This window comes from Podarcis filfolensis, assembly GCF_964270895.1.
Source record: "Podarcis filfolensis genome assembly, chromosome: 14".
Taxonomy (NCBI): Eukaryota; Metazoa; Chordata; class Lepidosauria; order Squamata; family Lacertidae; genus Podarcis; species Podarcis filfolensis.
Genome location: NC_139616.1, coordinates 24,910,861 through 24,933,643, shown reverse-complemented (window position 1 = coordinate 24,933,643; position 22,783 = coordinate 24,910,861). Strand labels below are relative to the sequence as shown.

Here is a 22,783-nt window from a genome sequence, read left to right as displayed (position 1 = left end):
ATTACCACTGCAATCAAATTCCCTCCCTCCACAAGCTAGGACTTCCCTCTGACGGTCCCAAAGTAGTAAAATAAGAAGCTGCATTTTACTAAGCCAAACAGTGGTCCATGTAGCTCAGTGTTGTTGAAGCTCAGGATGTTTTGAACTCCTATCAGCCCCAGCCAGAATTTTGAATGGTCAGGGATGACCTGAGTTGCAGTTCAACACATCTGAAGGGCAACAGGTGGGCGAAGGCTGCTGTGCATTGACTGGCAGCACCTCTCCAGAGTCTTTCCCTGTCCTACTTGGAGATGCTGAGGATTGAACCTGGGACCTGTGCATGAATAAGCTGATGTCCTGATCATGGAGCTGGATGAATCATGGCTCTCCTAAGATGTGTGGCTAAGATGTGTAGTCAGTGTGTAGCTGACTCTTTGATATGCCTTTTAATGAGTGCCATTGTGTGTTTGTTTGATCCCCTGCTTCTTTATTTTTAATGGGTCTTTTATGGTTTGGTGGGGTTTTTAAAAATGATTTCAAGAGTTTTTATTATTTGGAACTGATTTTGTTTGCCAAAATCATTGGATCTCTTTCTTAGTGGAAAGGCATAATATAAACACTTAAATAATTAAAAACAAACAAACAAACAAACAAACAGCATCCTCCCTGCCTTGGTGGTGGTCATCTTCTTCTAGGGCAGGATGTAAGTAACTTAAGACGGAAATACACAAATCACGAGTTTGTTGTTGCTGTAGGTCTTCCTTTGTTTTTAATATTCTTAAGCAAATAATAAAAAAGCAATTAAGTTTATTCTTATTTATTCAATAAAGCCATTGCTAAATTTCAATCAATATGCAATGGCGTTCAATCATCCCCTAATTTAATCAACAATTGCTAATTTATTATTAATGTTGTGAGTTAATAAGAGGTTTGTAAAAAAAAAAAAAAGGAGAAAATAATTAAAAATAGACCGGCGTGCTGAGCATAAAACTGATGTGAGAATGCACCACCCCCGTGCTGAAATGTACGGGGCAGTTGCAGTGTTAGGCAGATACGTGGCAGAGGTTGCTGCAACCTTGCGTGATGAGGAAGGCAGGGAAATAGTTTTCTGTAGTGACAAAGGGATTATGGAAATGGGTTTTCATAGAAAAGTGGACCAGAAGCCAGCAGCAGCTGCAAACGTGCATATAATCCTCTGCTCTTGTCTTGACGCAAGTGGTTGATAGCAAATTCAGGTAATGCTGACTGCTGAATTTGTATCCTATTTATTTAGTAGATTAATATCCTGCCTTTTCGTCTGTCATGCAATTGAAAGTTGGCAGATATGGTGGCTTTCCAAGCAGCCCTCCATCCAGGGTGCTGGTTAGGGCCAGACCTTGCTGAATACACACACACACACACACATATATACACACAGTTACAGTTTCCTGCACCCCGAACAAAACTACAATTCCCTGGATTCTTTAGGGTAAAAAATGTGCTTTAAATGAATTACATGTACACAGTCTGGTGGGCTTGTTTGTTTAACAAAATTTATATACTGCTTGATTGCAAGAAAAGATCTTACTAGTTTACAAAAATATGGAATAAACCATTGAAATTCTTGTTTTAAAAACTACTAAAAAGCAAGTGTTTAAAAACACCGAAAAGATGATAAAAACCAACAGTAGCTAGCAAGAGATGAAATAGGTTTAACATGCTTGCCTAAACAAAATTGCTTACAGCAGGACCCAGAAAGAATGAGTGGAGGTGCCTGCTTAATAGGCAGGGAGTTCCAAAGTGTAGCTGCCGCCACCCTAAAATGTTCATTACAAGTGCAGAAAAAGTGCTGTGTGGCACCTGCAACAGTATTGGTTCAGACTGAAGAGGCATCCAAGGGGTAAAGGCTGCATCCAACATTACTTCTACTCAGAGTAGACCCAGTGAAATGAATGGATGCAAGTGCAATTCTAACCCTGCTTACCTGGGCATAAGCTTCGTTGAATGCAACAGGACTTCCTTTCGAGTAGACTGGTCAGGACTGCATACCCATTGATTTCAATTGGTCTACTTTGAGTAGGCCAAGCGTTGGCTACAACCCAATATAGTCTTACTGGGGTGGAGGCGGCTGTTTGGATGGGGATGCGTATTGCTTTACCTCCTCCAAAATTTGGTCCCCTAGCCCTGCTGTGTATAGTGTGGGTCCTGCTTGTTCCGATGAACGGGGTCATGGACTTCTGACCCCAAAGTCCTGCCCTGACGGCACCCCCTCGCCCCGTTTCCAACAGAGCCGGCCAGGTGCCCCGCTTTCCCCAGCAGTACCTGAAATTCTGGGGTAGACTGCCCCTTTCCGAGGAGGCTTCATACATATCCAAGCTGCATTTAGCTACCACGTGAACCTTGACACGTGCAGGAAAGATGCTGACACACACACACCCCGGGAAAAAAAAACATGGGCCGCGTTTCTGCTCGGTCGGTAGAGTGGACCTCTCGTCATTCTGAGGCCCTGCCCGAGAGGTTTACATTAGCATCATCATCAGGGTTGTGCTGCGAGGTTACTGCCCAGCGGGACCGGAAATGCACTCTGCACATGCTCAGAGGCGCCCCGCTTTCTCTTCTCGACTCCCAACGGAGAAGCAGCCAGCAGGCGGGGACCCAGCCAACGTCTAAGAATATCCCGCCGCCGATCCCAGAAGGTTTTGCTGTGGGGGTTGCTGGCCGGTTGGGAGAAAGAGGCGCTCTGCACTTGCTCAGAGGCGCCGGAGCCTGGCGTCCCCTCGCCTCCCGCGGGGGCGGGGCGGGGCGGAGGGGAGGTCCGGCTCTGAGTCTCCGCCCTCCGGGCCGCCCCGTCTTGCTGAGAGGCGGGTTTAAGGCGCTCGTGCGGCCGCGGCAACTTTCCCAACAGAGCCAAAGAGCCGCCGGGAAGGAGCGCGGAGCCCCGGCCAGCCAGCGAGCCAGCGAGCCGGTCCCAGCCCGGGCTGCGGCTCCTCTCTCCCGGCCGCCTCCTCCGCTCCAGGCAGACGCTCTCTTCTCCTCAGGTAGGTGCCGCCGAGGCGGGCTTGGCGTCGCTGCTGCTCCGCTCCGGCACCCGGCGAAGGAGGACGCGAACAACAAGCGTGCTCCTGAGCGCATGCAGACTTCCGTTCCTCTCGCCTCCTCTCTGCGTGCGCTGGGCAGGCTAGGCGCCATGGCTGCCTCCGGGTGGTCGCTCGGCGTTTGAGGGGCGAGTGGAGCAGTTGCTGGATGTCAACGGCTGTGTGGGGGGTGGCCGTGGGTCCTTCGTTGCGTCCCCCTCCCCTCACCCCAGGGACAATAGGGTTATATGGAGAAATACTTTGTGGAGAAATACTAACCCTAACCCGAGTTAGCGAGTCCCGCCCCCAACTGGTTTCCAAGTTCCTAGCCCCTATGAGGGCTGCTTTTATTGCAAGCTGTTTGTGTGACTGACCGCGAGCAAGAAGCCAAAAATCTTTTCCCTTGCCCCCCCCCTCTCTCTTTGGAAGCGTACGTGGCCAACAGGATAACTCGTCGGTCGATGGTGCAGGGCGAGCGCCTCTCACTAGGCAGCACGTTTTCTGCACTAGGGTCTTCGTTTCGTGTGCGGGAATGTAATCCTGTTTACCAGGAATTCGAGGATGGAGTTGGCTATTTCTCCTGTGGCATACCCCCCAACCCTAAGCATAACATAAGGATGCAAAGTGTGTGTGGGGGGGAGAGAGAAGCCCCTCTTTTCTCCCATCCAGAAGACCGCTCCCCTATTCCATTCATCCCAGTCCTAGGTCTGCTCCCAAGGACCCCCCCCCAAAAAAAACCCAGCTTTGGGGATATGTGTGAGATGGGTTTTAGCTTTCCAGAAAATTGTGTCTTTCCCTGTATGCAAAAGAACAGTTTCAACGACCCCCCTTTGCATCTCACAATATTCTTGCTGCTAGTTAAAGATCAACTTCTGATCTCTCACACCCCCCCTCCGCCACTCCAACATGCTCCAAAGCCCTGCAGTTTTTCCCTGCTCCACATTCACTCCACGAATCAGCCCTAGCGCTTGATGAATGGGGTTTCCCTGGGGGTGACTGAGTAGGAGGGACATTGCGGGCCAGGCCTGTGGTGGGGAGGGGGGAATTGGGTGGCAATACTGATGGAAAAGGGGAGGAGGAGGTGGGGGTCTTGGCAAATTGGAGCTTGCTGGCTGGAGCCTGTCCAAACCCAGCCTGCTGCCTCTTCAAGCCTGCAGAGCATAGCTCATATCTGGGAGGAACGATAGCCTCTCTCTTTGGGTGGTTTTTTCCCTTCCCTTTTGCAGTAGTTGATTGCAATAATCTATTAACGTGTTACTTGCGAGGTGGCAGCTGAGAGAGAGCGAAGCCGGTTTTGAGGGAGAGGAGGGCTGTTGACGTAGCAAGAGAGGGGATCCATTTCGAAACTGATCCCCCCCCCTTTAACGAGGCTCTCCTTGAAGTCTGCTCTGGAGCTGTGGTGGAGGATGATGCAAAAGGATTTCTCGAGGCAGCCAGCCAAAGATGTAAGGAAACTCTTGATTTAACTTTTTTTCACCCTGCTGCCCCTTTGCTTTTGACAGCTGTAGGAAGGCAGCTGTTTGCATCCTGAACTCTTGAAGGGGGAAAAGATCACCAGCCCAGTTCCCAAAGCTGGAGGTAGAGTGGGGAGAGTTGCACTTAGAAGTGAACTAGGTCAGCGAAATCACTTGAGCCTGCATGTCTGTGCCTTTGGTTTGCTTCCAGCAAGGATAGTCCCGCAAATGTAGACGGAACTCCCACGGACTTCCCTAGATGTCCCAGGAAGAGCGCTAACTTGAGGCTTAATTCCTTGCAGTGAAACCTCTTGGCACAAAGGAGATGGTATGCTTTCGTTGGTTTGCTGTTTCTTTGGGGGGGGGGAGATAAGAGTGCCTACTCAAGATCACACAAACCTTTGCCCCCGCCACCCGCACTCAATCCCTGTTGTATGATAGTCGGGCTTGATTTGCCCATCTCTGGATATGGAGCTGTATTTTACTTTCAGTGACTAGATGATGCTAGTTAGATGAAGCTTGCGATCTTATGCATGGGGCATGTTTAAGTCTTCTTATGGGACTGTATCACCATCAAAAGTGTATATTAGCGGAGAAATCAATGGAGCGAATGCATCGACGGAAGCTTCGTCGTATTGAGTTGGAAGGAATGTGTTGCATGTTGAGTGCCGTTCACCTGCTGTGTAGTTGGATATTAGCACGGATAAGTAATTTATGGAGCAGACGATTCTGGTGGTAGGCAGGTGAAAGTGGGGTCTATTATGTACCTCTGAGGTTTTTCTTCCTCCTTGCATCTCTCCTGGATATAAGAGGCTGTACTTCAAAATGCAAGTTTCATTTACCCCCTCCCCACCCCAAAAAAGCACTCCCTACTAACTTTTTCGCAAAGGTGCTTTGTGAAAGTTGTTTGCTCATCTTCTGTTCACATTCAGAGATTAACTTTGCAAATAGATTGGAGGAGGCAATTTTTGTCTCCCTATATTTCAGAATGGAATGGAATGTGATGGTTTTGATTGCCCCGGGGAAAATCAGATAGCTGAATGCTGTTTTATAAATTTAAATAAGTTTTAAGAGATTTTGCTGATACAAAGGTGGAAAGCAAATAATAGTTTTTCTTTTCTTTTTCTGAACACCCACCTGCTTCACTCGGGGACATTTTCAGCTACTTCTAAAACAAAAGCCACATGCACAAAGCCCAAATGGGCTTGTTGTACAAATTTGTCTTCATTGTGCTTTAAGCGACCATTATCGTTCTATGTCTTAAAGCAAATGTGCTACTCAGCAAAATTATGATTCCTTGAAACTAGGCAGTTCCTAATGGAATTCTGAATCGAGCTTTTAAAAGCCGTTTGCACAAACTGCCGTTCTCTGTTAGGAGCACAGCTCCTCCTAACCTCTCATCTAAATGTGTGAAATTGTTCCCATGCCTTTGCTGCTACAAAATGAGTGTCTGGCTGTGGCTTGAGCTGCTGTTTTTAAATATAATATTTAGAGTGCTCCTAGGTTGCTTTGAAAAAAAGAAGAAGTCAGGAGGAGGCAAAAGGGTGTGGGAGAAAGGCTGCTTGCTGAATATTCCTACATAATTGCTACTTCTGGCTTCAGAGCTCTCAAAATCTCTGGGGCGGCTTCTCAAATGGTAGCAGTCCTGTATAGCTCAGTTGCTTCTTATAGCTGGGCTAGTTCGTATGATGAAAGCTGTGAGTTGGGTACACTTTCCCTGTGTGTGTTTGGCCAGAATACCAGAGCTTTAAATACAGTGATACCTCAGGTTAAGTACTTAATTCGTTTCGGAGGTCCGTTCTTAACCTGAAACTGTTCTTAACCTGAAGCACCACTTTAGCTAATGGGGCCTCCTGCTGCCACCGTGCCGCCAGAGCCCGATTTCTGTTCTTATCCTGAAGCAAAGTTCTTAACCTGAAGCACTATTTCTGGGTTAGCGGAGTCTGTAACCTGAAGTGTATGTAACCTGAAGCGTATGTAACCCGAGGTACCACTGTAGTGTGGAATTACAAAGTGAGCAGGTACCTCCAGGCTTCCTTGTAGTGTGGGCAAGCCAGAACTTCACTGCACCACGCCAGCCATGGACTATGATGGTTAAGGCATGATGGGCACCCCCGCTCCGGAAACTTTTCCTTCTGTTGTCTTGTACTGTAGGTCAGAAGGTTGATGGACATCTCTGGTTGATCTGCAGTAGATTTCTGACTCCCAGTTGTCTAACAATAGCATCAGCTAAAAAGTTCCTGAAATTCACATGGAAGAATGTTCGTTTTTGGTTGCTGGTGCTGATCACGGACTCCTGAGCAGACCCTGTGCCTGGATTCTTATTGTAAGTCTGCCCTGCTTGAGCTGCTATTTTGCACCTGGCTCAGGCTGGTGGACTTTATGGTATAAAAAAGAGAGAAGCTGGTCCTGCAAGCCTGAAGTCTGCCCTCTCTGCATGCATGTGAGGCATGTGGTGGACCTGACCATAGGCTTTCGGTAGCCCCTTATGCAAAAGGTACAGTGGTACCTCGGGTTACATACGCTTCAGGTTACAGACTCTGCTAACCCAGAAATAGTGCCTCAGATTAAGAACTTTGCTTCAGGATAAGAACAGAAATCGTGCTCCGGCGGTGCAGTGACAGCGGGAGGCCCCATTAGCTAAAGTGGTGCTTCAGGTTAAGAACAGTTTCAGGTTAAGAACAGACCTCCAGAACGAATTAAGTACTTAACCTGAGGTACCACTGTACTTTGGAGCACCCTCTTGCAGACAGTCTTCCCATCAAATCCAGATTAAATTTGAAAGTTATTGCATCCTTGCATGCAGGGGGAGGAGCTAGCTGGGGCCACAGCTAGAGGAACCTGGTTGCCTTGGAAGTCTCTCCAGCTTCTTCTCAGCTTCTCTCTGGTCCTTGCAATTCCAGGTGTGGAAGTACAAACTTGTTTCTCAGTTGCTTCCTGTTTTTCAGGTCAATTTGTTGCAAGCTATCTGGCGTGGCCGATGAACACTAAGACATCTGCCGCATTTTAAAGCTCTATCAAATGTAATGAATTAAACCACTTTTCCATTGTAATTAGATTATTACTATTTAGGCTGCGTTGACTTTGCCGAGGCCCCTCCCATGTATCCGTTTCTTCACCCCCTCCTTCCCAGTTTCATACTGCGAGTGCAGAACAGGAAAATGTGTGGCTCTCCACATGTTTGATGAGCTTCATCTCCCCATCAGCCTTGACCGCTGCTCTGAATGCAGAGTCCAGCAACAACTAGAAAGCTACAAGCTCCTCACCTGTAGAGAGGACTCTGCATAAGGTCTGAGTAGCTTCCAGCCATGTGACGGGCAACTTTTCCTGCTAAAGTGTCTGAATTAATCACAGCCTGCAATTTGAACAGTCCTTGGAGCTGTGTCCTTAGTTCAGATTTGCTGTTCGTAGAGCCTCCTTGCCGGTGTTAGAAACTCAGATATTTAAGCTAGATGCCAAATGGCACCTTAAACCTAGGTTTGCGGTTGCCATGGAAGAATGTCTATTCACCGGGGAGTTGGGCTAGAGTTGCGCTATGAAAGAATGTATATTCACCAGGGAGTTGCGCTACAATACTATGATCTCAACTACATTTCTTGACTGTAGCTTGCTCTTAACTATTCACTTATCCCAGTATGCGAGGAGGAGAAGCACACACAGTGGAAAGGGAATTAACTATGGACTATGGCAGAGGTTTTCAAAGTGTGGTTGCCCGTGTGGTGCCCAGAAATCTCCACGTAGTTGCAGTTGGACCTGCTCCGGTAGCAAAATGCACCTTGCACCCAGGTAATTTTGAACTTCTCCTTGCTACCATGCTGTGGCCTCTCATTTTGGGGTCCAGGATGGTGTAGGGCTGTACTTGATGGTAGAGCGCTTGGTATTTCTCGGCACCGGGGGACAGACAATGCTCTTGTCTGAAGCCCTGGAGAGCTGCTGCCAGTCAGTGTAGACCGTACTGAGCTTGATTGACCAATGGTTTGATGGATGTGTGAAGGATGTCCCCCTACATTCCCAATGCTTCTTGACTTGCCAGAGGATTTGGGGTATGTGCGAGAGGGTCTCATGTTGTGCTCAGCTTTGGGGTGGCCAGAAATCTCTCTGAAGTGCAGGGTAGCCTTAAATGCTTTTTTATAGTTAGTTATCTCCTGAAGCTTCCTAAAAACGGTGACTGGCCCAATCTCATTTGCAGAGATTAAACATGTTGCTGTATGCTGAGTGCCATAGAGAATGGATGGTGTAGGAATGTAACTGACTAATACTTTTAGCAGAAGACAGGGGTGTCAGGGAGAGAGGAAATGTTGGCATGTGCTTAATCTTGAATGGAAATCTGGGATGGGGAAGTGAAATCCTCTGCTTCCAAGGCAGATAACTCTAAAGGGCACTGACCTTGTCAAGGTCATTGAGTCTGTGGGTGGTCTAGTGGATGTGCCATTCCTTATCAGTGTGAATTCAAAAGCCCTCTTTCTGTCATTTGCCAACCTGGTGCCCTCCAGATGCTTCGGACTGCAGCTTTGGTCAGCCCCATGGGAGTGGCTTTCCAAAACCTTGGGAGGGAACCAGGTTGGTTAAAGTTGCCCTAGTCTCCTTTCCACCTGTGTTCTGCAATCATCACTGCGGTCTAATTCAGAGGTGTACCTAGGGTTCCTTACACCCCTGGCAAGGAGCTGTATCAATTCCTACCCCCGAAGAAAAAGTACATTTTATGTGACCCAAGTACTTAAAGCATCCAGAGTGAGCTTGAGGCATGAAGGAAGGGCAAAAAATAAAAATAAAAATTGCATGCCTTGGTGCCATGGTACAAGAAGGAAGGGCAGCTTCTGTGTTTGATCTCACGACGACAGCAGTCGCAATCACATCATACATTCCATAGTTCTAGAGGTGGTTTTTGCACATATACACACTGGCCTGTGCTCCCGGTGGGGTCTGGTGTCGCCAATCCCTGAGTACACCTCTGGTATGCAAGGATAAGAGCTTCTTTCCAAAGGATGCTATGCCCATCTCGGTGTGATTGGCATTGGGGATTCCACTAGAATGTTGACTAAACTGAGATGGGCCCCTTCTAGGTACCAGAGCAGAACATCTATTTGGATCTGCATCGTGGTCTAAACTCTCTTCATGCTGTTTTCAAATGGAAGTAGAGGCACCTTTTAGTCTTTCCTTAGTTCTGTGCTGGTGGCTTTCCCTTTTGTGCTGGACTTTGAGATCTAGAAACATTCCAAATTTATTTCTAAGATGGTGTGGGGGCACAGCCATTGCTCTTTTTCTGTCAGGTACACATGGAATTGCAGTTGACTTTCCACGCTGTGGGTTTTTGCCTTTTTTATTTTTTAAAGGTGTTCTGTTCATCCCACTGGGTGGTACATGTGGACAGGGAAGTTACAATTCACACTCCAGCCATTTTTAAAACACTTCTTTGTATCAGTTGAAGGTAACTTAAGTCAAGCTTTTTTAAAAGTATAAAATATCATCATTTCCCACTACTGTACATCACATGTTTTATGAACTATTGCTCAATTGCTTTATGTACAAAAAGTCAAACAGTTTTAGGGACATCTTTGAAAAGAATAATAGAAATTTGTTTTGTTTAATTGCTCAGCATATTAAAATTAAATGATATAATAAAAGCCACATGCAAAAAGTGAATACAGAGTCTTTCTAAAGCAATTAAGAATAGGATAGACTGAAAGGTTTATGGCTGACAAGGCTGTCTATAACTGATGACATGTTGATGACTTGCCACATTTTTTAGCATTCATACTTAACCTGTTTTCACAAAGTTTGTGCAGAGGTTAAACAATGCCTGATGTTTACGGAGCATTCATTCTGAATTGTTTGCGCAAAGGTTATACTATACCATGTCAAGCAATTCTTCTTCCACGTTTTCTGGTACATTTCCCCATTACTTTCCTTACAGAAAGAAGACTGGTTGGTTTTTTTGTGTGGAAGTGGGATTGTTTTGCAAGAGGACCACATTCACTTTAATTGTACAACCCAAATGCATTGATACATCACTAAATTTCATCTGTAAAATAGCAGCAGCCTGGAAGTGGCTGAGTTCAATCCTGAGTTACTTAAGCCTGAAGAAGAACCATGTTTCTAGGAAAATCTGTAGATCCGATAAAAACAAACAAACATTAATTGCTGCCACCAGAAAGGGTGATAGCTAGTAGTAAATCATTTTTAAAAAACAGCCTATGGGGGCTATTATACAAATGTGTTAATAAAAGCATAGCCAAAAAAGCATTCTAACTTTAATTAAAAGAGTGGGGTTTTTGTTTAATGGTACCAAGCGAAAAGCTAATAGTGACGACCTGTCAGTGATTCTAGCTTCACCTACCTGACAACTTGCTGCATATATAAAATCCTGCCTTTTGAAAAAAAGATAAAGGATAATGTGAAGAGGTTTTACACCTGTGGAGATTGTGCTACTCTTCCCTAAAAATTAAAAATAAATAAATGGAGGTTTGAAAAGGAATCATTTTAGGGAAAATAGCAGGACGATGGGGATTTGGGTGATCATGTTGTTGCCCTGTAGAAAGCAGGTGAATGAAGTGTGACAGTTATTTCTGTGTTAAATACCTGGTGTTTGTGAAATTCCTGGAAGTGGGGTAGAATGTTGCCGAAGGTATGTGAGCATAATATGGGCACAAAGGCAGCAAAATATACATAGACAAACACACTACACCAGGGGTGCCCAAACTTTTTCCAAAGACGGCCAGATTTTTTAAAGGATTTAACCCCAAGGCTGTTGGGCTTTTTTTAGGGTTTTACCCCAGAACATATACTGCTACGGGGGCTGGATTAAATCCCCGAAACGGACTTTTGACATGCCTGCGCTACACACTGGAATTGATTGGTATTTCAAATAGTGTTAGGCTTGTCATTCCCCGGTTGAGCCTCAGTGGGTGTTTTTTTAAATAAAAAATAAATTGTTCAAATTGTTAAGATCAGGTACAAGAAAAATCCTTCACAGACCATCCAAACATTAACAAAGAAGAGAAATGAAATGAAAGAAAATGTATTAAACCCGAAATGTATTTGCCTGTGTTTGTTCCAGAGTCCTCCGATAAGTGCCACTTGAATGTAATTTATGCTTTGACGTAAGTGCTGTAGTTGGCTTACCAACTTTAAAAATCCAGCTAAAACAATGATAAGAAATCTCGGGTGATATCCAGCATCCTTCATATTTAGAGCAGACCCATTGTAGCTTAAGCCTAGTGAGCCTCCTCTGAATATATGCAATAATTCTGGAAAATCTCCCACTGATAGTGGGAGTCTAGAAAATAGGATTTCACAAGTGATGGTTTGCAAATAACGTATCTCGACGGAATTGCTTGCACTGCATGTCAAAGGTAGAAATTTGCCTGAAAATGAAACTTGCAGCATAAATTTAATCTCTCTTCCCTCCTGCCACCCCCCACCCCAGTAGCCTGTGGGGTCTTGTGAGGAGAAACACAAGATGTCACAGCGTGGAGAGTGAGATGGTTAATGATTTAATAACTTGGGGTTTTCATCTTAAGTCATTGCGATAAGAAGGTGGGAGGTGAATTATTTAGTAAGGTTGAAGACCATTAACTTGATCAGTTTAAGGTGGATTATTCTTTGTTGTTGGAATGGATTGTTTATACTTTGGGAGTAGCTTACCTTTGGTGGTGGTGGGGAGAAGGAAGCAGAAATAAATATGAGGTAACCTTCATAAAAATGCTGGCAGCCAAGGAAAACACCCTATACACAAAAATGGGATGTGCCTTGATTTGGCACCCTGGACACCTTTTTCAAGAATTATTTATTCCAAAGAGCTCAAGGGAGTGTACATGGTTTCCCCCCTCATCGCTTAATCCCCATAACAACCCTGTGAGGTAGGTTAGATGGAGAGGCAGTGACTGGCCCAGGTCACCCACTGAGTGACTGAGTGGGGATTTGAGCTCTGGTCTCCCAGCTCCTAACCACTCTAACCACTACACTGTTAAGTTGTGGGTGAACATATCAGACGACACAGCAATTCTTCAAACAGCTCTGGTTTATTCACAGGCCAGAACTGAACTGAACTGAAGGGTTCAGCCAGCCTGCTTATATAGAGCTCCACTACAACGCAACAGTAACCACTTTCTGTAACTATCCAATCACTGAACGTCACTTTCAATCCCTTATTTGCATATGTGGACCTGAGTGAAAACTATCTACAGTATCCCCCTGCTGGCCCAGGGTGAGAACTTCAGTACATAACATACACCACACTGCCTTTTCTGCTGCGCCTCTTCCTTCTGCAAGGTGTGGTGCAGGAGATTGACTCAACTTCTGCCTTGCTGTGAATCCAGAAGAAAGGGGAATGGCTTTTCATCTCCAGTTCTGCCTTGTCCTATGAGGAGAGACTGGGGCGGCCCCAAGATTTCCGTAGATTCTGGTGTGTTTTAGAATTTTCTGTATACTGTGTACAGCCAAAGACATTTTGCTACCTGAGGCAAGGGACTCGCCAGGCCCTCAGTTCAGCCTACAAAAGCTGGCCGTTGAAGCAGCGCTTCACTTTGCCTATTGGTAGGGCTGGCAACAGTTGTACCCCTGGCCGTTTTGCCAAATGCATTTTAAGCATGCAGCTAAAAGTGAGACAAATGTACATTTTGTAAAGCTTGTCCAATTGACTGTCTGTAGTTCTGCTGGGTGTAGAATAAACAGTGTGGGCAGCTTGGGCTTATCTTTGTCATGAAATGGCATGAAATGGTCTCTGGTTTAGCAGGTGATGGGGCCCTTGCTGTGGCCGAGGCAGGTAGAGGCAACCTCTTTCCTTGGCATTGTGGCACAGCACATCCTTTGTTTTTTGTTTGCTCAGCATGTCTTGGGTTCAGTCCCCCATGTTTGTAGGCAGGGCTGGGCCTATCCTCTGTCTGGAACCCTGAGAGCCATTGCCAGCCAGGGTAGGCTCTGACCTATCTGGGTCAACAGTCTGACTCTGTATAAGTTTGCTTCCTGTGTTCATGGGGTTGACTGGCCAAGACAGGACTCAGTGTCCATCCTAGATGGAAAGGATAAAAAAAAAGGATAGCAAGCTGGGTTTTGTTTTGTTTTTTAATTTCATTGCATCTGTAGTTGGACTTAAATAAAGTGCCCACGGCTGTGGTTTGCTGAAATAAAAATATTTGGATTGCTTTGAGGAACTTGGTTTTTGGTGCCTACAGATGGAAGTCACAGCAAAAGGTGTCAGCATGGAGTACTCCTGTTCAGGCTTCTACTCAGCCAGCCATACCCTCTCCTGAACACTCCATTCCACTCCTCCTCCAACAGCCAGTCAGCATTCCTTGCTCACCAAGCATGTTGAGTCGTCCTTGCACTGGTTTTTTTTTTGTTTGTTTGTTTTGCAGCGGTGTGTGTGAAATTTTGTAAACCTTAGAATTCCCCTAAAGATCTCCTTTCGGAGAACTGGGTTCACTGGTAATATATAGAGCAGGGGTAGGCAACCTAAGGCCCTTGGGCCAGATGCGGCCCAATCGCCTTCTCAATCCGGCCCGTGGACGGTCTGGGAATCAGCATGTTTTTACATGAGTAGAGTGTGTGCTTTTATTTAAAATGCATCTCTGGATTATTTGTGGGGCATAGGAATTCATTCTCTCCCCCCCAAAAAAATATAGTCCAGCCCACCACATGGTCTGAGGGATGGTGGACTGGCCCACGGCTGAAAAAGGTTGCTGACCCCTGATATAGAGAATGCCAAAGGATGCCGTATTATAGCTCTTGGAGTTTGTGAAAGTCTACAGCTCCCCAGAGAATCTTCCGTTGTATTTCGGGGTGGGGGAGAAAGAGAGAGAGAGGGCATTTCACTTAATCACTTGCTCCTAAAAACTCTCGGATGAGGTCTCGGCGTAATTTCCAGTCACGTTAAGGGAGCTGTCCATGTGCATTAAGAGGAAAATAGACTCATTGACGTCTGGTGTCAAGTAATGGCAAAACTATCAATGCTCTCAGACAAAGACGGCCTGTCAAAACAGGATATGTTTGCATCTTGGGATTGAAAGGGCTTTTTTATCTGTTCGCTACAGCTAGCTTACCATGTAGTCAAATTAAGACAATGCTGTAGCATTGTAGCAGTAAATGTAGCATTAATTAGTCTTTTGATTGCCTTTATCTTAAAATGCAAGAGATGTAAAATATCTCACTTTTAAGAAATGTGTGGGCAATTAATTTTAAATTGCATGTACCCTCCACTTGTAGAAGATAAGGATGATCAAAAACTGTGATTAGATCTACATTTTCTCTCTGCCCGCCCTCCCCAGATGGGAAGGAAACTAACCAAAGTATTCATGTTCTTTCTCCTCCAATCTGTGTTCTCTTTCTTCCTTCCCCTCCCAGGTCAGATGGACCTTTGGCAGGGAAGGTTTGAGGGGGATAGGAAAAAGGAATAGCCTGATTCTGCAAGGGATCCAATACAGCTCAGCACCTTTTGAAAACCTGGGCATAGCAGGCATCAGCACAGAAAAGTTTTCTACACTGCTTTTAGTTTTATGAAAAGGAATACCAGACAGATATGACACCAGGGAACCTGTGGCCCTTCGAATGCTGCTGGAATACAGTTCCCATCATCCTTTGCCACTGGTCCTGCTGGCAGGGACTGATGGGATTTGGAGTCCAACAACACCTGGAGAGCCCCAGGAACTCCATCCTGGCACTATAATAAAACATAGCAATATCCCACTCAAGGTCTCCTCCCTTTTCCTGTGTTTCAGGACCAGGCATTTATTTCCAAAGCCGCCTCCTCCTCCAGCTTCTCACAGCTTCACATCTCACAGAACATCCGAATCGTAAATATCCCATAAAACCAACCATCAGTAAAATCAGAGAAATCATCACTGCTGTCGAGCACACCAGGAGCTTGTATTAATATTACATCCTATAATAATGCTAATAATGTTACCATTAATTAATGTTAATTATTAATAATGAAGCCATTAGTAAAAGGGTCGGGGACAGCCTGGATGAACAGGTGGTACATCTTGAATTGCAGGGGTTGGGGCTTGCCTGACCTCAACGTGAGAGGTCACCAGGCCAGTCACTCACAGGATAGTGAAAAGAATTGTGCCTCCTTAATTCTCTAGTGGGGCAACGGTGGTGGTGCAGGATCCACCCTTACAAAATGAAGTTTACTTTTTTTAAAAAATAGTCAAACGCTATACAAATTTCATGAAATAATGAAATGAGTACGTAAGTGTCTAAAGACTGGCAGAATCCTGGATCTGCTTTCTGCCCTCCAAACTCCATAACGCTGGACTCAGGGCTTGGAGTGTGAAAAATGGGGGGGGGGGAGTCAGTGGGAGGGCTCACCTTTTTTTGTATGAGAATTTTGTACCTTCACAACAGAGAATCTCCTCTTGCCCTTTCCAGACTGAAAGAAAGCGACTTCTTCTTTTCAGTTTAGATTCTTCACTGAAGATGCCAGGAGAGGGTTTTGTTTTTGAAAGATATTATGGATATTGGGAGGGAATACCGTATTTTTTGCTCTATAAGACTCACCTTTTCCCTCCTAAAAAGTAAGGGGAAATGTGTGTGCGTCTTATGGAGCGAATACAGGCTGCGCAGCTATCCCAGAAGCCAGAACAGAAAGAGGGATCGCTGCTTTCGCTGCGCAGTGATCCCTCTTGTTTTTTCTGGCTTCTGAGATTCAGAATATTTTTTTTCTTCTTTTCCTCCTCCAAAAACTAGGTGCGTCTTATGGTCTGATGCGTCTTATAGAGCAAAAAATATGGTGATTTACTGCTTGTGAGCTTAGTCTCTGCAAGCTTGGTGCCCTCCAGATGTTTTGGACAATGTCTGTAGGGCACCAGGTTGGTGAAGGCTGGTTTGGATTTTGTACTGTCATTCTGTCCTGTGCAAGACCATCCAAGGCACTCTGGCGATGAAGGTATTTTTAAACCAATGTTGCCTGAACAAAGAACGTTACCAAGCCTTTTCTTTCTTTTTTTTCTTTTCTTCTTTTTTTTGTAGATGCTTTTCGGAATAATTCTTGCAGAGTGCCTATCCATCAAGGCTGACTTTGCTGCAAGAGGCAGTTAAAACGCTGGCTTGTAAAATGCTCATTCACTTAACCCAGAAACTGATCATCTATAGAACATTGTGACTCCACTTAATCGGAAATGGAGTTTTGAAAATAGCATTCTCCTGGCCCATGGAGCCTCGGGTTCCTCTGTGTTGGAAGAGGAGGAACTTTTTGTTAATTGAGTTTCCCAAATTTCTCTATTTGAGGCTTTCAGAAGATGCAAAATAATATTAAGAGTAATAATAATTGTGCTTATGTGTGGGGGATTTGCTATTGTGAAAGCAGGGAGTAGAAACTAATAAAAAACCCAGCACTAAGATGAGGTCCGTTCGTTCAGCTCTTGCTAAAACTTAATGGGGTGTGAAATTCTGCTGTATCTCAGAAGGGTGGGTCTTGGCAAATTTATTTAGGAATATATATTTTGGGGATTAAAGTTTGCTTCTGTAAGTAGGATGTATAAAGGGACTTTATTGCTAAGCCCCAAGAGAAGGAGCAAGGGATTCCCTCTTATTGAGGTCTCCTGGCCCCTGCATCTTAAATGATCCCAGGGCCAAATCCAAACCCCTGAAGAGCATTGGCTGATTCCCAGGTTACAAATGTGGAAACCAGAAGCGAGAAGTGGGAGGAGAACAAGGGTGGCAGATTTCAGGCCCTGGGGACAAATTCTGTGTTCCAGGCCTCCCTGTTCAGTGCTTGGTACTCTCAGGAGGAGAAAACCTCCTTTGATGCTCTCTCTGCGTTCCTTTGGACGTGGGTGATGCTGTGGGTTAAACCACAGAGCCTAGGACTTGCTGATCAGAAGGTCGGCGGTTCGAATCCCCACGACGGGGTGAGCTCCCGTTACTCGGTCCCTGCTCCTGCCCACCTAGCAGTTCAAAAGCACATCAAAGTGCAAGTAGATAAATAGGTACCGCTCCGGCGGGAAGGTAAACGGCATTTCCGTGCGCTGCTCTGGTTCGCCAGAAGCGGCTTAGTCATGCTGGCCACATGACCCGGAAGCTGTACGCCGGCTCCCTCAGCCAAGAAAGCGAGATGAATGCCGCAACCCCAGAGTCAGTCACGACTAGACCTAATGGTCAGAGGTCCCTTTACCTTTACCTGAGTTCCTTTGCCTGACTGGAATGTGCCCCTGAACTCTGATAAGGCCTCTTGCATGGAGAGAGGTGCAACATGCCTTTTCTTTTCACACCAAAACACAGGATCAGTTTTTAAGCACAGCATTGGTGAGAGCAGAAGGTTCAGTGGGTACCCAGGCCCCAAGCAGTCGGGGCTTGAAAGCTACTTGGTCATTCTCCTCCATCAACCTGTCTTGAAGTGTCTTGCCTGTCCTCAGTCTTGGGGGACTTGCCTCCTTCCTGCTAGTGGGAGACCTGGAACTGGGTTTTGCTTGAGCTGCTGCTCCCTCTTGCCATGATTCCCCAGCCCACCCAGACAGGCCGTTCCCCCCCACTTCATGACCTCTGGTGTGCCTGTCCCTGCCCCCTGGTGGGGAGCCCTCTGAAGGCATGCAGTCTCGCGGCGAGTTGTACTGAGGAAGCGAGAAGCAGAAACAGGCTCCAGCTTGCAATGTTTTGGCTGCTGTTTGTGCATCTCCAACCTTCTCTGGGCAGGATTTCAAGGGAGTAAATGAGAGACAGAGTACGAGACCCTGCCAAGGACTTGGCACTGTCTTGCTTTTTTACGCTGGTGTTCCTGTCTTCTCCTGGGTGGGAACAAACTGAGCTGTTTGTTCCAGTTTTTCCTTTCCCCTTTTTGCTTCTACCCAGGTAGTGACTTCTTAAAACAGGGTTGGGGAACTGGATCTGACCAGTGAGCCCAGGTCCTTCTTCCCCTGCCCCGCCTGGAGCCAGGTTTGATAAGTGGGTGGTGCCACCTGACTGCCAATCACCTGATGTCACAATGTTAATAGGTGACTCCTTTGCAAATCTACACTTGGAAAGGCATTTTCACAGGACTTTGCGGTCACAGCTGGCAGGTGCTGCCTGCAAATCCCCTTATGTCCAAGCCCTACTTTTGCCTACCCTATGCCAGGAATCATAATTCATTTATATGTTTATTAATTAGTTATATTTGTTGCTTTTCTCACAGATTGACCCAAAAGTGACTTGCATTAAAATTAATTAAGAGCAACCAAGTAAAAACCTAAAATGACAGCTAAACAGATGAAAGAAGCCTTTGCTTTGGTGCCCAAAACCAGATAGAGATGGTGCCAGGCATTGCCTCCATTCCACAAATGGGGAGCCACCACTGAAAAGGCCAGTTCTCATGTGTTTATGAGTATGACTTACCCAAAATGTCCTCACGGGCCAAATGGGGAGGCCTGGTTAGGGCCCATGGGATGGAGGTTCCTTACCCCTGCTTTAGAAAAGATCTCCATCTCCATTTCCTGACTTTGTTCTGCAGATCTCAGGACACGGGGGCCAGAAATGTGGCTCTGTTGCTGCTGGTAGGAGTTTGCAGGATGCTTAAATAAAATTGCAGTGCCCATCACTTTCAGCTGTAAAAATGGGAAAAGGAAGAAGTAGTTCACTGGGTGGTTGTTAGAACTGACTTTAGTTCTGTATTGAGTTTATTTGGGGAAAAGAGAGGTAACTCTGCAAATCCCTAGGATGGATTTACATAGTAATTGATTTGGATTCATTCGACACAATATCTATACCATGTGGGACAGCTGGGAAATAAGATGCAAAAGACTTCACAGAAGAAATATACTTAGCAGACCAAACACAGTTTGCAAATAACAGGACATGTTCTTGTATGTTGCAGACTCCCAAGACACACAAATGTTCTCTGCAATCCTGTGCATATGCTGTGTAGCATAAAAAAATAAATCTGCTTGCAGGTAATTCAAATTCTGCAACCTGTATAAAATATGCTTTTCTAAGCATGTGGGCAAAGCCTTCTCAACTTTTGGAAGCCTGTGATGTGCCGCTGAGTAAGGCTCCCAGTGGTTGGGGAGCAGAGTGTAAGTCCCTGTGCAGATCTCTTTATCCTTTCTCCATGCAAGAAATTGTTCAAATTCGCATCATTTATACATGCTGCAGAATTGAGGTAGTTGCACAGCTTGGATTTCAAGTTTGGTTTTGTGGGGAGTATGCACACCCCAGAAGCTTACCGTGCGTTGTTGGAAACTGTGTATGCACACAAGCCCTCTGTGGCTATTCTGTGGGAAGCTTTGCCTAAGTTGCAAAGGTGATTCTCAAGGAATGAGCTAAGCCCCTTCTGCTGGAGATTCAGAGCATCTGTTCCGCCAAAGCATTCATGGGCCGCAGGGCGAGGAGTGAATCTCAAATGCCTGCTTAGTTCAAATCCCACTCTGGCAAATGCTGAATTAGAAGCATTGATCCTTCCCCCAAACAGGGTGGTGCGCGGGAAGCCTGTTGTTTGGCGAGTCCTTTTAAAGCCGCAGCTCTTGGGGTAGGCAGGCTCATTCCACTCCTTTCCCAGAGCTGAAGATGCTCCATTGCATACAGCCAAAACTGTGTAAATTGATAAGCATTGTGTCCAAATGCTGCGAAGGGGTCTGTCCAAGGGCTACAAGTAGTGGGTCACTGGGCTTACCCAATGCCACCGTTCCCTCTAGGTGGGAATAAGATGGATTTGGCATAATTGCACACAGACAGTGTTTAATCTGGGAAAGGCCATAGCTCAGTGGCAGAGCATCTGCCTTGCATGCAGAACATCACAGGTTCAATCCCCAACATCTCCAGACTGAGCTATGCCAAAAACTGCCAGCTAGATAGACCGATACCTTGACTTGGAGAAAGGCAGTTTTCTCTGTTTCCCTAAAAGCCCTGCCTGAGTAACAGAAGGTGTCTAAAAATGAACAGGGATGGCTGGGACCGAACCTCTGTTGGCAAGGAGTTCCACAGGCTGCCTGCCACACTAAAGGCTTGGTCCTTGGCAAAGGTTTGCTGAATATCAGGGGTGTGGCGAACCCCCAAGGCTTGCCATCAGAAGGCCTCTGAGCTCATAAGGAGGAGCACAAAGAATCTTAAGGGCTTTGTGAATTAAATTGTGTAGGGCTTTGTGATGAACCTTGGACGTGACCTGGTAGCAGAATTAGTAACCAGCATTTCTGCTCTCAGGAGCCGTCATAGAGTGACGAAGTCAGAAGTCCATCATAGTTGTAGCCATGCGCTTCTAAGATTTCACATATTTTTTTAAGATTATGCAGCAATAATTAGGGATTCATCACAATGATTAGTGCAGATCTCCATGTGTTGTCTTTCAGCTAGATGTAAAAAAATGGATCAGGAGGGTTTATCTTCTTTTGGAGTGACTTAACTGTCCCATTGTGCATAGCAGAACTTGCGTATCGTTCTCTTGAAAAGGAAGCAGCTTGTGTATTCTGGTGTTCCTAAGTGCTTCACTTCCGGCCACGCAGTGGTCCCCTTTCATGCTGTTTGGGCAGCTCTTGGGTGCTGGAGATCCAGCTGCAGAAGTAGGAACAGCATTAGAAACTCATATATAAGCTAGGTGCCAAATGGCTCCTTAAATTCAGTTGCCAAAATGGAATGTCTAGTTGCCATTTTGGGGGCAAGACGACTCCAAAGTCTTATTTTTCAAATGATGGACTGGCTGTGAATGATTCCCAGTTAAACATCTGGCTAGTTCAGATGACAACCTTGAGCTAGGTTAAGTGTTTTGAGAACTTAAGAAAAGTCTCTTGATCCAGGGACAGTCCACATATGTATTGGCCCATTTCGACCTCTTTTTTGTAATGGTGACTACTCCTGCTCAGTCTGCGCAGAAGAAGCATCTTGGCTCCTGAAATTCATTCTGATTGTGCCGATAAAATATAACTGAAAGAATTCTACAGGATGGCGTTATTACTGTGTGAAAGCAGTCCAGATCCAATGATCCCCAGATGGTGGAGATATCAGGTGCCATCCTAGTCTCAGGCATCTTTGATTGGATGCAAGGGGTTGAAAGCTAGGTGCAAAATGTGCCTGGCACTTGGCTAGTTTCAAACACCGAATAGAAATGGGTCTTTGATTCCCCACAACCCTGGACTGCTACTCTGCTTCTCAGAGGAGGATTAACATGTTGCCAGTAACCTGCTCCTGTGAGCTGTCTGGCTATTTGTGGTTAAAAGCAAGCGGGAGGCACCAGGCTGGCAGAGGCTGGCATATTGTGTATTGCTGCTAAGAGGCTACGAGCGTTGAAGCTGCCTTATAGCCAGGCTTGGTTTTGTTTGAGTGCCCTTTTGCTTATTCCTGACAGGCTGCAGCTTCCTCCACAGTCTTTCCCCCTGCTCTTTATATTGGAAATGCTGGGGATGAAACCTGGCACTTTTATATATGCTGAGCACCTGTGCTACCAACCGAGCTGCGGTCCCTTCCCTAGCGAAAGAAGATTGCTGGGCACTAAAAAGTGCATCTACAGTGTGTCGTCTTAATTATTGTCTTCCACTCTGGCTCTTTCCAGCCCTCTGGTTCCCCCCACCCCTCGTTGATCCCCAAGATTGCCACGGAAGAAATCAAAGCAACCTAATTGCCATTCCCGAATCCATTTTTCAACGGTGCCAATTAGGAGTAGTTTATTAGCGACCGGCTTGAAAAGCGTCAGGGAGGCTAATTTACCATAGGAGGCTTTTCATGCACTTTGAAATCCAGGCTCTGTATCCAGGTTCCAAATGAGATCAGCAGAGGAATGAACCTGCTATTTAAAAGCTAATTTGTACACAGGAAATTTAAGTTCTTGAATATTCCTAGTGATGAAAAATGCATTATTTGGTCTTGTTAAGGCGCCTGGCTGCTTTTTGTGTGTGTGTGTGTGTGTGTGTGTGTGTGTGTGAAAATGAAGCCCTGATCTTAGTCTTTGCACTAAAAATATAAGCAGTGGGCTATTAAGTGGGGAGGAGGTTTGGGTCAATGGGGGCATGTTTTCCCCCTCCTACACTAGTGGCTATATAAGAAACACCAACATCTCAAGCTGAGGAGTTGAGGTCAACACAAGAGGCTTTGTCCAGAGCTCAGTGGCTTGTCTTTGAACCAAGTGCTCTCCTGCTGGGACCTGGGCATTCTGAGGCAGGCTGGGTATAGGATCTCCCCCATATCCTGATACTGCTGACCCCAACCCCAAATCACTGTAGCAGCTTTCCCAGAACAGGATGCTTGGGTCACTGGCCTCATCCAGCAATGCTCTTACATTCTGTAAGTCTGTGGGTTTTGTGCATGTGAATAATTTTGCTTCTATTAGTTGCTTGCTCTACTTATGGCTATGAAGAAACCCTAAAAAACTAGACACCCCCCTTCTTCTGAGTATTGTCA

At 45.9% G+C, this 22,783-nt stretch overlaps 2 protein-coding genes and 1 long non-coding RNA gene across 9 annotated transcripts in view; 2 read left to right on the top strand and 1 right to left on the bottom strand.

The window, feature by feature from the left end:
* Positions 1-22,783, bottom strand: part of LOC310749660 (tigger transposable element-derived protein 1-like) — a 462,962-nt gene that overhangs the window by 54,403 nt on the left and 385,776 nt on the right. The window lies entirely within an intron of this gene.
* Positions 2,785-22,783, top strand: part of MEGF11 (multiple EGF like domains 11) — a 331,350-nt gene continuing 311,351 nt past the window's right edge. For 2 of the 7 annotated variants that reach the window (XM_083586293.1, XM_083586292.1), the window contains exon 1: positions 2,873-2,996. The gene's annotated coding sequence lies outside the window, so the exon portion shown is untranslated. Of the gene's footprint in view, positions 2,997-4,334; positions 4,478-22,783 lie in introns of those variants that run through there. The other 5 variants (XM_083586297.1, XM_083586296.1, XM_083586294.1 and 2 more) reach the window with 5 other exon arrangements.
* LOC310749843 overlaps positions 20,898-22,783 on the top strand; it is a 313,237-nt gene continuing 311,351 nt past the window's right edge. The window contains exon 1 of the long non-coding RNA XR_014541842.1: positions 20,898-20,929. This is a non-coding gene — a long non-coding RNA (uncharacterized lncRNA). The remainder of the gene's footprint in view (positions 20,930-22,783) is intronic.